The following is a 14,829-nucleotide window of genomic DNA, read 5'->3' as shown; positions in this document are numbered from 1 at the left end:
GATCTAGGTCAGAGCTCACATTTGAAAGGACACTGTCCTTGAGTACAAAACAGGCAGACACCAGCAGGAAACTCATGAGTCCATATGACACCCTTATTTCTGACCTGTGGGTCACAAATTTGGGGTTTTCCCACTACCACTTCAGGAGGTCAGCCACAAACTCTGGGGCCTCTCTTGGGTCCTTCTCTTTCACCTGCAGGCTCTCATTATTTCTTTGGGTTTGTTAATTCACTGGAATGACTCACAGAACTCACAGAATATACTATACTTACAATTAGAGATTTATTATAGCAAAGGATACAAATCAGTATCATCATAAAGAAAAGATGCATAGTTGAGGTCTGTGAAGCTTTCGAAAGTGGAGTTCCATAGACTAAAGAGGGTGAGTCACCCTCCCTCTGCCAACCAGGAAGCTCTCAGAGCCTCTGCATTCAGAGCCTTCAGTAGTTTCATTATGTAGTCATGATTGAGGCCTTATTGAAAATGCACGAAATGTTAAATCATGCTTTGGGCATTCTTACTGCTTTTATGGAGGAGATAATTTTTAGAGGTCCTTTTTTATGCTGCCATTCTGCATATGTCACTATAGTTTTTTTGTGTGTGTGGATGCTTTAGGTATTACAATATAAATAAATTAACTTTTTACAGTCTATTTAAAATTAATAGTTTATCATACCATGTGGAGTATAGAAGGCTCGCTACCAATGTGTGTATTCAGATGAGATTATATACATACCCAGTTTCAGTTCATTCTTCCTTCCGGTTGTTACTTAAAGAAGAAAAGGAGAAAGACATGCAAAACAGAATCAATGTAAGAGGAGAAAGTGGAGAGAAAGAACCTTGAGAAAGAAGGAAAGAAGACATGGTAGGACCTGGAAATGAGGCTAGAGAGATGGTGATGATGGTCAAGCACATACATGACAGGCAAGGCAAGGCCACCTTCTGGCTGATTTGCTGGTAAAGGTACAATAAGTGACTTTTAGTTCAGACAACTTATAACTTGCGTGCAAGAAAGGCCTGGGTATCTACTTCCAAAAAATCAGCCGGTGAAATCCCTACAGTTTACAATGGTCAGATCCTGTTGTGCATGGGGTCACCACAATTTGGGGGCTCAGCAACAGTTAACAACATCAATATTACATAAAAAGCAAAAGGAAGAGAAGCCAAAGGTGCTAGCTTCTTGAGTCCTTGCTCCCCACACTAAAAAGGATGGCATTAATACAAAAGGGTCCATATGACTGCCACTCGTGTTGTGGGATATCTCACTGCTCACGAGTCAATCTAGACTGTAGCTAAGTCTCATTATGTTCTGCAGCTATTTCACAAGGGGCATGGGGCAGAAAGCCTCATTCCTTATCAGAACCTGGGAGGAAATGAGAAAGTGTCTCATGATAGCTTCTCAGGGGATATAAAGAGAAGATAGAGCTGTCCATGTGGAAACTCCTCATTCCTGGAGGTTCACGGGCATCCTGCCAAGTCTCAGATTGGCTGGGGTTCAAGCTTTGCTTGTGTGGGCTATGTGGATTCATGCAAGGTCTCCAGGGTGCTGTGGTGGAGCTGTTTCATTACACTGATACAACTGAAGAGAAACTGTATAGCCAGAAATTGGGATGCGAGGGTTAGAGAATCTATTATAAAGGCAGTAAAAACAGGATGGAGAAGAAAAGAAATATTAAAAATCAACGGGCATGATAATGTTTGAGATAAAGGCATCTTATTGAGGTCCTTCCTCCTCTTAAAGCTGTCTCTTTCTCTCTCTCTACCCCTTTGACTCCCTTATATACCACGTTGTCATACTGTGATCCACCGTAATGGCTTAGGTGTATGTGGAGAAGGCAGAGTGCTGATGAATTCAAACTTCTTCACAAAAGCATGAAGAAACTTTTTAATTTAGATAGGACATTAAGCTGCTATCTCTGACTTTTCCCTGGATTCTCATCCTTCCCCAGCAACCTCATGAATGACCTCTTGAACTGCTTGTTTCACAGGGTTTATACACGAGGGTTAAGTATAGGGGTTCTCACTGCATAAAAGAGACCAAAGAACTTGCCCCTCTTTTGGGCATAGGAATTTTGGGGCTGGAGGTAGACAGCAATGACTGAGCTGTAGAAGATAATGACAACCATGAGATGGGAGCAGCAGGTCCCAAAAGCCTTCCTCCTCCCCTTTGCCAAGGTAACTCTCACCACTGCCTGGGCGATGGCACTGTAAGAGACAAGGGTGAAAGTGAGGGGCACAATAAAGATGAAAACACTGGCAATGACCATCTGGATCTCATTGTAGGTGATGTCCCCACAGGAGAGCTGAATTAGAGATGGGACCTCACATGAAAAGTGATCTATCTGCCCCTAGGGGCAGAAGGTTAAGTGGAGGGTGGAGGGTGGGTGGTGTCTGAACTACTGTTTGGACCATACCTATGACCCAGGTGACAGCCACCAGCTGCCCGCAGAGGTGGGGGTGGATGATGGTGGCATAGTGGAAGGGCTGGCAGACAGCCACATAGCAATCAAAGGCCATCGCTGTCTGCAGGATGCATTCAGTGGTCCCCAGGGGCATGAAGATGAAAAACTGGACAGAGCAGCCAAGGAAACTAATGGTCTTCTTTGGGCCCCAGAGGTTGAGCAGCATCTGGGGGACAAAACTTGTGGTGAAGCAGATATCCAAGAAGGGGAGTTTGGAGAGGAAAAAGTACATTGGAGAGTGGAGCCTGGGGTTCAGCATGGATGGCAGGAAGATGAGTGTGTTGCACACCATGGTCAGGAGGTATGAAGTCAAGGCCATCGTGAAGAGACTCTTTTCCAGTCCTGGGTGTTCAGAAAAGCCCAGAAGGAGGAAGCCCCCTGGGGAGCTTTGGTTGATCATGGCCTATTCCTTCAGACCCTAGAGAGAGGAGAGAGCTGTCATCGAGTGTGTGCCAATGTATTTAATAAGAATCTACCCTGAGTATTTTCAGGTCATACAGATTTCCCTTCTCCCTCTTCTAACCCAGCCTACATTTTTCAGGCTCATCACTGTCCAGCAGCTCCTTCTCTTCCCTTGTTCCTCCTGATCAAATGCTGTGTAGTGGGATCAAAGAACCCACAAGTGTGCTGGGAAACAGATGGAATTTCCTACTGGTACCTCTTACTTACTCTTCAAGGACAAAGAAGGCTGATGCAAAATATGAGATTAATTATTTGGTTTTCATTAATTCAACAGATAGTTAACGATCAGCTATTTTGTTTTGAGTGCTATGGAGTTATGAATATTCTCCTAGGTATATCCAGAAAGAATGAATAAAGAAATGCTTTTAATGAAATTTCCTGATCATAAATAAGAAATATTTCTGTAGCCTAGTTTTCTATTGGGAGGGAGCATAAATTTTCTAGAATCTTTCATGCGTTATTTACTTTTGCCTGATTTTCAGGGTGGTGGACGTAGACCAAATGTGTGGATTAAGTAGGAGCTTCTCCCTCTGTGTAAAGTAACCCTATCCATTGGGAGTTCATTAAGGTGATTTTGTCTTTTTTAAACAAGGTCATTATGATTTACTGAGCCAAACAAATACAAGAGCTTTCTCTACAAATGCAAAACCCTAATCTCAACATTATGTGCAATGCAGCAAAGTAAGACCCCAGAACACAGCAATTTATGGAATCTTTATTGTCCTCTTTAAGTGCAAAATTTTTTAGGTGATGGGCCGTAAAAACGAAAAAGATGATTTTTAAAAAAATCTTTTCTGGTTCAGGTAAGATTACATCAATAGCAAAGCAATGAATTGAAATTGAGACATTCAAGTAGAATTTGTATGCTTCCTTAATTCAACTCACTATTTATGAAATTTTGAGAAGATTTTATATAAAAATTTCAAGCTTGGAGGAAATTTCCAAGAATAATCTAAAGGCTCCTGTACACAGATTAATCAGGTATTGTCACTTTCGCAGTTTTTTTTTTTTTTTTTATCATTCCATCTTTTTGTTTACATCTACAATTATGCTTATTCTGGGCTATTTGAGAGTAGATTGCACATATTATGCCTCTTCACTCTTTCATATTTCAGCATGAGCTTCTAAGAAAACAGAAATTCTGTTATATACTCATAAAAACCCATTACTATTTAGTCAATTCTGATTCATAGTGACCCTATAGGACAGAGCACAACTTCCTCATAGAGTTTCCAAGAAGCAGCTGGTGGATTCGAGCTACCAACCTTTTTGGTTAGTAGCCAAAGGTCTTAGCCACTGCACCACCAGGGCTCCTATATAAACATAAAAAAAATAGTAGTTATTAAATAAAGTAAATTTAACACTGATAAAATATTCCTGTCTTTTTTTTTTTTTTTTTTTTTTACTCTGTAGGGTCGGTATGAGTCAGAATTGAGTAGACAGCAATGGGTTTGTTTGGTTCTATAGTCCATACTGTGATGTGACCATTTGTCCCAATAATGTCCTTTTTGTCAGTTTTTCCCATAGAAAATCCTATCTAGATCATGTGCGTCTGACCCTGGCCTCATTAGCAGCCTGTCGTTAGTCACTGAAACCTGCCTTAATCAAAGCATAGAGTGAGAGGTTCAGGCCTCGCCAGGGGCAACTGAAAGGCCGGAGTGAGTGTGAGCTTATGTACATGAAAAACACAGGGGAATACATGGAAAATTGTCAAGACCCCAGAAATTAAAAGTAAATAATGCAAAGATGATGGGTAGGTGAGAGGAGTTGTCACAACAGAGAAGCAATCTGGGTGGGTGAATCAAGGACAGCCTTCTGGAGGAGGTGATCTGGATTTTTGTTGTGAAAGACAGCATTAAGGTAGAGATCAACCCGAAGATGGGGTGGGAAATGGCAACCACCCTTGTACTTTGGAGGCAGGACCTCAATTTCTTCTGGGTACCGACAACCTTAGGAAGGACATTTAGGGAATGAGTGGCAGGCAAGTTGGCAGTCACGTTGGCAGAAATTGTCCTGGAAGTTTAAATGATGGCATGACCACCTCTCCGTCACAGGATCTCCATTCTGTGTTAAAAGCTATATCTCATCTCCCTTTTTGCCAGGACTCCCTCTTGTGTGTGTGTACATTCTACTTTCCTTCCTCCATCTTACTTTTCCCCTTGAGGATATGACTTTTTTCTTGAGGAAAAAAAATGTTAATTATTCAAACAAAAGAGTGGTATAAAACATATCTATGAATTTTATAGAAGAAACACAGGACTCAAATCCCATATAAACATGCCCCCGTCCCTTCGGCTTGCCAAAAATTGGAGCGCTACAGCCCTACAGCCCAGAGACAATTAATTCGCCACTGGCCCTAAGGATTGTTAAGAAGGGAGGGGAGGATCCAAATGTTCCCAGGATCTTAGAAGCCTTCTGTGTGCTCCTCCCTGGTCACATCTCCTTCTTTCCCCCTGAAGAGGTAAGTGCTATTCTGATTATTTTTAATTCATTAATTCTTTTTAAACTTATGGATCTCAACAATAGCCCGCCATGTCTCATTCATTACCAGCTGATGCATTTCTCACATCCTTACTCTCTTGACAACTTAGTGTCTCACACTGCATGTCATTGCTGGACCCCTTCAGTTTACACTTTCGTTTTGACTCTCTGTTTTCTCCTGCTGTCTGTCTTTCAGAACATGCCTTTTCCTTATGCGCTTTCTCCTGGTGGTTCTTTTCTCTGACACTAACAAAAGGCAAGCACTACTTTTTCTACTTCCCGTTAATTCCATATTTATGCATGCAGTCATTTCTTTGTTGGTTAGTCACTGAAGAGCCTGAAATAAGTGCTACAAGGGAATGAGATCCAAATCCTGCTCTACAGTCCAGTGAAGACAATCAGGTTTTTGCTTTAGCAGTTACCAGCTGTTGAGTGCTTCCTATGTACCAGGCACTGTGCTAAACAGTTCCCTGAATACTTGGTTCTGACAACAACCCTGAAAGGCAGCTGATATTATTCCCACTTTATAGGAGAAGGAACAGTCTCAAGATGTGCAGTAACTTGTCCTAGGTTACTCAGTCAATAAGGTCCAGAGCCAGGGTTTTAGATCCTGTTTGATTCTAAGTCTGGTTCTCCTGGTGGCTCCACTACTGAGGACTTTAAATTGATGGGCTGTAGGAGAATAAAGGTGTAACTTACAACAATTAAGTCAGAATCTTCTCATGGCCTTGCTGCCAGAGCTCCCCCAAGACAGGGAGCTTCTGAAGTGGTTGGAGCCCCAGGTGACCCTCACAGTGGCAACTGCAAGCAGAGGATGGAGGAGCAGTACACCTTGAAGATGATTAGAGCTTAGATGTCAGGTAATGGCAGTGATTGTTAGTATTTACTACTCAGACACTTTTCAAAGTACTTTATGTGTATTGCCCCTCACAACAACCTCAAGAGGTGGAAAATTATTTTATTTTATTTTTTACTGTGTATCAGCTAAAAATGAAAGCACAGGAGCCTGAGGCAGAGCCATAGTGCGGGCTGGCCGAGCAGCATCGGCGGGATTGGCCCGGGATGGAGGGCCGCAGAGCCCGGGGCGGGCGGGTCACGGTCCGGGGGTGCAGGCTGGGGCGCGGGGTGCAGGGTGAGGGCGGCGGCGGCAGGAGGCACGGGACGGGCCCGAGTGGGAGTGAGGCGCTGCCGGCTACCCTACCACTTCCGCTGCAGCAGGTCGCCGGGTTCTCCGGGCTTGACCTGCTGGGTTCCGGCCGCTCCCTCCTAGGCCGCCTCCCGGGTTGCCACTGGTGACTGCTTGCCGCGCCTCCGGAGGCTTCACCTGCGGCCTCCCCCAGGACGCGCCCCCCGAACTTCGGCCTCTCGGTCCTGAACACGGAGGCCATGTAGCTGGCCTGGCGGCTGTGAGGCGAGAAGGTGGCCTTGGTGCTCAAGATGGACAAGGGGATCGAGTCCGGGTTGGTGCACGACCTCGACGCCAGCATCTCGGGCATGGGGCAGGAGCTGGCGCCGGGCCTACTGCAGGAGCCAGATGTTGGCATTGCCCATTTTCAAGCACGGAGATTCCAGCCTTCCACTGGATGGTGAGCCTGAACACCCACCCTTTCAGTATGTGATGTGCGTTGCGATGTCCGGGCAGTAAGACGGCACGCTGAACCGCTCACTTACTTGAATCAAGGTCAGCCTCATGCAATTCGGATGCTGGAAAATCGGAAAATGGGAAATATGCCTGAGATGAGTGGAAAATTGGTAAAGAGCATCATACCAGCCGTATTCCAGGATAGAGGGCTACAATGTACAGGGCATCAGCAACTCGGAGCTTGGAAGTGGAACCGCCCAGGAGACAGACTTCACGAGGTGGATATCCCAGGGTCTGTGGGAATAACTGACACAAAGACAAACCCAAGCCCGTAAAATGCGGATGAATTTCTGTGAGACCCTGCAAAACGCTCCTCCGCTTTCATTCAGGCGCCCTGCATCAGCACAGGACTTACTCCACGGAATCACGGGGTGAAAAAGGAGTGCCTTTTCGGTTCCAGGTTGACACCTTTAAGCAGAATCAAAATGGGGAACACTCGGATCACCTACACTCAGCTAGCTGCCGAAGCAAAGTGTTGAAGCCTAAGGGAGCAGACAGAAAGCGAAAAACAGACCGAGGGAAAATGGAGAGGAGAACTGCCCCTGAAAACGAAAAGTTATCAGCTGTGCTAGGATACCACACCCCTAATAGAGTGTTCTCTGTGGCCTGATATCCTCACAGCCTAGGCGAATAACCGTCCTTCCGCAGAGCCCACTTTCATCTCCCCCCGAGAGGGCACCTGCAGTGTCCCAGGCAGCAGTCCTTCTTCCCCAGATCATCAAGGAGGTGGCGTTTCACAGGCCTCAGGTGAGCAACCTCAGCCTTCAGCCACAATCCAGGAAAAAGCCATGGCTGCTCGAAAACCGGTTGTCTTCCTACACAAGACTGTTTTCCAATTTTTCAGATGCCGACTTACTAAAACTGACCGCACAGGACTTAGAACAGACTTGTGGTGCCGCCGAGGGAATTCGGCTCTACACTTCACTGAAGTCAAGGTCGGTTCAGCCCGGCTTAACCCTCTGTCCGGGCAGCAGCAGGCGGCAGGCGGTGGAGGCCAGAATGGCAGCGGTGCAGCCCACGTTTATCACACAATCGTCTTGGAAGAAAAGCTTGCCTCGGAAGTTGCTCGAAAACTTGCATTGGTGTCTAATATTCCTTGGCACCAAATTAAGCACATTTATAGGCAGGGCCCCGCTGGTATTCACATTTCTGTTAGCGATCAGAAGGTTCAGAGCTTTCAAGATGAGAGTTTTTTATTCTCCACAGTAAAGGATGAAAATGGTGCTGGTATCCACCCAATTTTGAAGTGATGTCCTATGTAGATTGAACTATATTCAGTCCCTTAAAAGTGTGTGAAGACTGAATCCAAGAAGTCGTGGGATTGAATTTGACCGTACAAAATTTCCTATTGAAAACACAAGATGACCTTCAGGTGAGCCGTATGAGAGGCGACTGTCCTGTCACCGCCACAGCCAAGGGTCCTTGTGAGCGAAAGCCCATGGGGACAGAGCGCAGACGGCTTGGAGGCCACGGTCTGGACAGATCTGCCTACTTCTCTGGCAGAGGCCAGTAGATATAGTTCCTAGAAGCTGCCTTTGCTTCTTTTTACACTGTAGACGGTTTGGAAATGAATGTAAAAACTCAGTGTGGGCATTCACCTTTCTACGCCAGTTTAGCTTTTATTGCTTGGAACTTATGCTGACCTGGAGGGGCGGGGTGGGCAGGGGACAGTGCAGTGTGGAGCCAGGATGGGACCTGTCTGTGGAGATGCGTCCTGCTGATAACAAACCACTGGTAAGAGACTGGTGGCCAGGTGAGAGAGGCTCTGCAGCTTCTCGGAGGAAATCGGGTCTAAGGCGTGTGTCGATGGGATCATGCCAGATCAGGAAAGGTCAAGCCAGAAGGATGGGCTTGAGGGAAAATGCTTTATGAGGAATAGCTTGGTGAGAGGATCAGGGTAAATCCTAATAGATACATAGACTTTTGTGTTTTTGCTTCGTCACAATTTTACTGAAAACCTTTTTGCATCTGCTTCCGTTTTAGCATTTTAGTTTCTGATTTTCTACTTTTGAACCCCCAGCTGCCTTTAAAACTCATGTGGCTTCCCCCCTCCCACACTTCTCTGTTTCCTACTTTTCATTTTAAACATTTTTAAAGCCCTGCCTCAGACGTTGAAAACAAGTGACCTCAGCAGGGGAAAAAGTATTACTCCTGATGCTTCTGACTTGCTGTTAAGGAGGCTCATTGTCAACAAGACAAAATTGTTCCTGGAACACTGCAGACACTAGACGTAGTAAATCAAACGCTAAAATGTACCATAAAGATTCCTTACTCCTCCAATATTGAGCTTTAGTACAATCTTGGCTAAAGATTCTGATTATTCTTTAGAGGCTTTTTCTATAAAAAAGAAGACCTCTTTCCCAAAATCAAACGCTTGTCTGCCAGTATACATTCCAAAGGGGATCCACTGTTTTCGCATCATCTCCTCCCTTCAGCCAAAACCTTCTCAAAATTCATCAACAAGCATTTTTCAGCCCGGTGGCGTAGCAGATTCAAGTTTTAAGAAAACCTTAAATTCCATTTTAATTATAGTGTTTCTCTGTCCATTTGCCCAGGTGTTTTGGCCTTGAATATGCTATTTGATCTCCATCTTTGTTCAGAGGGAAATAGGAATGAGTAACTTTGTGTCCAAAATCTCTCCTAGGAGACTAAATACAGCAGGTAGAAGTGCTGACATTTTATGATTAGTTCATAAAGCAAGTTATTATTTAATACAAAGAAGCACTGTCTCATCATATTTCCATCTTCAGTTCCAAAATGTTTGTAACTCCTGGAGACCCTACTGGAGGACAGTTTTCCTTTCCATCATTTCCCCTTTGCTTTGTATGGCCACGTGTTTTCTGTACCAATCACTTGGGAAAGAAGGGAACTTCTCTCTTACTTGTGTTAGAGTTTTGCTTGTCTATTTAGCATTCCTTTCTGGGTCTCAAGATTTATGGAACAGTAAATGCCACTTAAAGCTGTGAGCTATTTTGAATTCCTCATCAGATCTTAGAAGTAAACATAAATAAAAGCTCATCAATCTCAAAACTACACTGAGTTGTACTGAACATTAGTCTGTCCCAGTAAAAGAGGTCAAATTACGGTGCCAGCAAATTTGCTACTTTAAAAAATTAACAGTAGGATGTACACATTTCAGTATAATAAATGTTCTCTGATTGTTCTGAAAAAAAACAAATGAAAGCACACAGGGGATGAATAACTGGTTTTGGGAAGGTAACTAGTAAGTGGCAGAGCTGAGACTTGAACCAGGTGGGCTGACTGCAGAGGCCATGCACTGACCACATCCCACCACCATCACTCTGCTGGGTGTATGTGAGGCCAAGGGGGGTCAGAGGGAGCTCTGCTATGGAGCTCTTTGCTAACACCCTCAGTTCTAGAGGCACCAGAGGTAGAAAGGGAAGTATGGTGAGGTGATGGAGGGAGGGATCCCAGGGTTCCAATCACATGGAGAAAAAAAGCTTGTTAATTGTACCAAGATTTGGGGCCCCACAGCCCACAATTAGCCACTGGCACTAATGATGGTTAAGAAGGGAGGGGAGGATCCAGAGGAAATGTGGCAGCAGCAGTGCTCCCTGTGGTGAAAAATAAAGTTCACCCACTGCTCCTCTCTGTCACTGGGGGGTATCAGGTCATGGTTCTCTTCTCACCACCAACTCCGGAGTGTTGTCTGTATTTCCCGTATTTTCTCTCAAGCCTGTAATGTGCTCACCCAACACCACTTCACTTCGATTTGATTTTTTCTCTCCTCTCTCTTTTTTTTTTTTTTTTATAACTTTTATTAAGCTTCCAGTGAACGTTTACAAATCCAATCAGTCTGTCACATATAGGTTTACATACATCTCACTCCCTACTCCCACTTGCTCTCCCCCTCTTGAGTCAGCCCTTTCAGTCTCTCCTTTCTTGACAATTTTGCCAGCTTCCCTCTCTCTCTATCCTCCCATCCCCCCTCCAGACTAGAGTTGCCAACACAATCTCGAGTGTCCACCTGATATCATTAGCTCACTCTTCATCAGCGTCTCTCTCCCACCCGCTAACCAGTCCCTTTCATTTCTGATGAGTTGTCTTCAGGGATGGTTCCTGTCCTGTGTCAACTGAAGGTCTGGGGAGCATGGCCGTCGGGATTCCTCCAGTCTCAGTCAGACCATTAAGTTTGGTCTTTTTATGAGAATTTGGGGTCTGCATCCCACTGATCTCCTGCTCCCTCAGGGGTCCTCTGCTGTGCTCCCTGTCAGGGCAGTCATCGATTGTGGCCAGGCACCAACTAGTTCTTCTGGTCTCAGGATGACGTAGGTCTCTGGTTCATGTGGCCCTTTCTGTCTCTTGGGCTCTTACTTGTCGTGTGGCCTTGGTGTTCTTCATTTTCCTTTGCTCCAGGTGGGTTGAGACCAATTGATGCATCTTAGACGGCCGCTTGTTAGCATTTAAGACCCCAGACGCCACATTTCAAAGTGGGATGCAGAATGATTTCATAATAGAATTATTTTGCCAATTGACATAGAAGCCCCCAAAAACCATGTTCCCCAGACCCCCGCACTTGCTCCGCTGACCTTTGCAGCATTCATTTTATCCCGGAAACTTCTTTGCTTTTGGTCCAGTCCAATTGAGCTGACCTTCCATGTATTGAGTGTTGTCTTTCCCTTCACCTAAAGCAGTTCTTATCTACTGATTAATCAATAAAAAACCCTCTCCCACCCTCCCTCCCTCCCCCCCTCGTAACCACAAAAGTATGTGTTCTTCTCACGTTTACTATTTCTCAAGATCTTATAATAGTGGTCTCATACAATATTTGTCCTTTTGCCTCTGACCAATTTCGCTCAGCATAATGCCTTCCAGGTTCCTCCATGCTATGAAATGTTTCACAGACTCGTCACTGCTCCCCATCGATGCGTAGCATTCCATTGCGCGAACATACCACAATCTATCTACTCATTCATCCGTAGATGGACACCTTGGTTGCTTCCAAATTTTGCTATTGTAAACTGAGCTGCAATAAACATGGGTGTGCATATATCTGTTTGTATGAAGGCTCTTGTATCTCTAGGGTATATTCCTAGGAGTGGGATTTCTGGGTTGTATGGTAGTTCTATTTCTAACTGTTTAAGATAACGCCAGATGGATTTCCAAAGTGGTTGTACCATTTTACATTCCCACCAGCAGTGTATGAGAGTTCCAATCTCTCCGCAGCCTCTCCAATATTTATTCTTTTGTGTTTTTTGGATTAATGCCAGCCTTGCTGGTGTGAGATGGAATCTCATCGTAGTTTTAATTTGCATTTCTCTAATGGCTAATGATCGAGAGCATTTTCTCATGTATCTGTTGGCTGCCTGAATATCTTCTTTAGTGAAATGTGTGTTCATATCCTTTGCCCACTTCTTGATTGGGTTGTTTGTCTTTTTGTGGTTGAGTTTTGACAGAATCATGTAGATTTTAGAGATCAGGCGCTGGTTGGAGATGTCATAGCTGAAAATTCTTTCCCAGTCTGTAGGTGGTCTTTTTACTCTTTTGGAGAAGTCTTTAGATGAGCATAGGTGTTTGATTTTTAGGAGCTCCCAGTTATTGGGTTTCTCTTCATCATTTTTGGTAATGTTTTGTATTCTGTTTATACCTTGTATTAGGGCTCTTAGGGTTGTCCCAATTTTTTCTTCCATGATCTTTATCGTTTTAGTCTTTATGTTTAGGTCTTTGATCCACTTGGAGTTAGTTTTTGTGCATGGTGTGAGGTATGGGTCCTGTTTCATTTTTTTGCAAATGGATATCCAGTTATGCCAGCACCATTTGTTAAAAAGGCTATCTTTTCCCCAGTTAATTGACACTGGTCCTTTGTCAAATATCAGCTGCTCATACGTGGATGGATCTATGTCTGGGTTCTCAATTCTGTTCCATTGGTCTATGTGTCTGTTGCTGCACCAATACCAGGCTGCTTTGACTACCGTGGCCGTATAGTAGGTTCCGAAGTCAGGCAGGGTGAGGCCTCCCACCTTCTTCTTCTTTTTCAGTAGTGCTTTGCTTATCCGGGGCTTCTTTCCCTTCCATATGAAATTGGTGATTTGTTTCTCTATCCCCTTAAAATATGACATTGGAATTTGGATCGGAAGTGCGTTAAATGTATAGATGGCTTTTGGTAGAATAGACATTTTTACTATGTTAAGTCTTCCTATCCATGAGCAGGGTATGTTTTTCCAGTTAAGTATGTCCTTTTTAATTTCTTGTAGTAGAGCTTTGTAGTTTTCTTTGTATAGGTCTTTTACATCTTTGGTAAGATTTATTCCTAAGTATCTTATCTTCTTGGGGGCTACTGTGAGTGGTATTGATTTGGTTATTTCCTCTTCGGTGTTCTTTTTGTTGATGTAGAGGAATCCAAGTGATTTTTGTATGTTTATTTTATAACCTGAGACTCTGCCAAACTCTTCTATTAGTTTCAGTAGTTTTCTGGAGGATTCCTTAGGGTTTTCTGTGTATATAATCATGTCATCTGCAAATAGTGATAACTTTACTTCTTCCTTGCCAATCCGGATACCTTTTATTTCTTTGTCTAGCCTAATTGCCCTGGCTAGGACTTCTAGCACAATGTTGAATAAGAGTGGTGATAAAGGGCATCCTTGTCTGGTTCCTGTTCTCAAGGGAAATGCTTTCAGGTTCTCTCCATTTAGAGTGATATTGGCTGTTGGCTTTGCATAGATGCCCTTTATTATGTTGAGGAATTTTCCTTCAATTCCTATTTTGGTAAGAGTTTTTATCATGAATGGGTGTTGGACTTTGTCAAATGCCTTTTCTGCATCAATTGATAAGATCATGTGGTTTTTGTCTTTTGTTTTATTTATGTGATGGATTACATTAATGGTTTTTCTGATATTAAACCAGCCTTGCATACCTGGTATAAATCCCACTTGATCAGGGTGAAGTATTTTTTTGATGTGTTGTTGGATTCTATTGGCTAGAATTTTGTTGAGGATTTTTGCATCAATGTTCATGAGAGATATAGGTCTATAATTTTGTTTTTTTTGTAATGTCTTTACCTGGTTTTGGTATCAGGGAGATGGTGGCTTCATAGAATGAGTTGGGTAGTATTCCGTCATTTTCTATGCTTTGGAATACCTTTAGTAGTAGTGGTGTTAACTCTTCTCTGAAAGTTTGGTAGAACTCTGCAGTGAAGCCGTCCGGGCCAGGGCTTTTTTTTGTTGGGAGTTTTTTGATTACCGTTTCAATCTCTTTTTTTGTTATGGGTCTATTTAGTTGTTCTACTTCTGAATGTGTTAGTTTAGGTAGGTAGTGTTTTTCCAGGAATTCATCCATTTCTTCTAGGTTTTCAAATTTGTTAGAGTACAATTTTTCATAATAATCTGAAATGATTCTTTTAATTTCATTTGGTTCTGTTGTGATGTGGTCCTTCTCATTTCTTATTCGGGTTATTTGTTTCCTTTCCTGTATTTCTTTAGTCAGTCTAGCCAATGGTTTATCAATTTTGTTAATTTTTTCAAAGAACCAGCTTTTGGCTTTGTTAATTCTTTCAATTGTTTTTCTGTTCTCTAATTCATTTAGTTCAGCTCTAATTTTTATTATTTGTTTTCTTCTGGAGCCTGATGGATTCTTTTGTTGCTCACTTTCTATTTGTTCAAGTCTTAGGGACAGTTCTCTGATTTTGGCTCTTTCTTCTTTTTGTATGTGTGCATTTATTGATATAAATTGGCCTCTGAGCACTGCTTTTGCTGTGTCCCAGAGGTTTTGATAGGAAGTATTTTCATTCTCATTGCTTTCTATGAATTTCCTTATTCCCTCCTT

General features: G+C 43.4%; 1 protein-coding gene and 2 pseudogenes across 1 annotated transcript in view; 2 read left to right on the top strand and 1 right to left on the bottom strand.

Annotated features, from left to right (window-relative positions):
* Window positions 1-14,829, top strand: part of LOC100656828 (class I histocompatibility antigen, Gogo-OKO alpha chain-like) — a 120,817-nt gene that overhangs the window by 87,856 nt on the left and 18,132 nt on the right. The window lies entirely within an intron of this gene.
* LOC135227282 (olfactory receptor 2H2-like) lies at window positions 1,992-3,030 on the bottom strand (annotated as a pseudogene).
* Window positions 6,468-8,417, top strand: LOC135227281 (upstream-binding protein 1-like; annotated as a pseudogene).

This window comes from Loxodonta africana, chromosome 1 (genome assembly GCF_030014295.1).
Source record: "Loxodonta africana isolate mLoxAfr1 chromosome 1, mLoxAfr1.hap2, whole genome shotgun sequence".
In the NCBI taxonomy this organism is placed as follows: domain Eukaryota; kingdom Metazoa; phylum Chordata; class Mammalia; order Proboscidea; family Elephantidae; genus Loxodonta; species Loxodonta africana.
The sequence above is the reverse complement of the archived record's forward strand: the minus strand, read 5'-3'. Positions and strand labels throughout refer to the sequence as shown.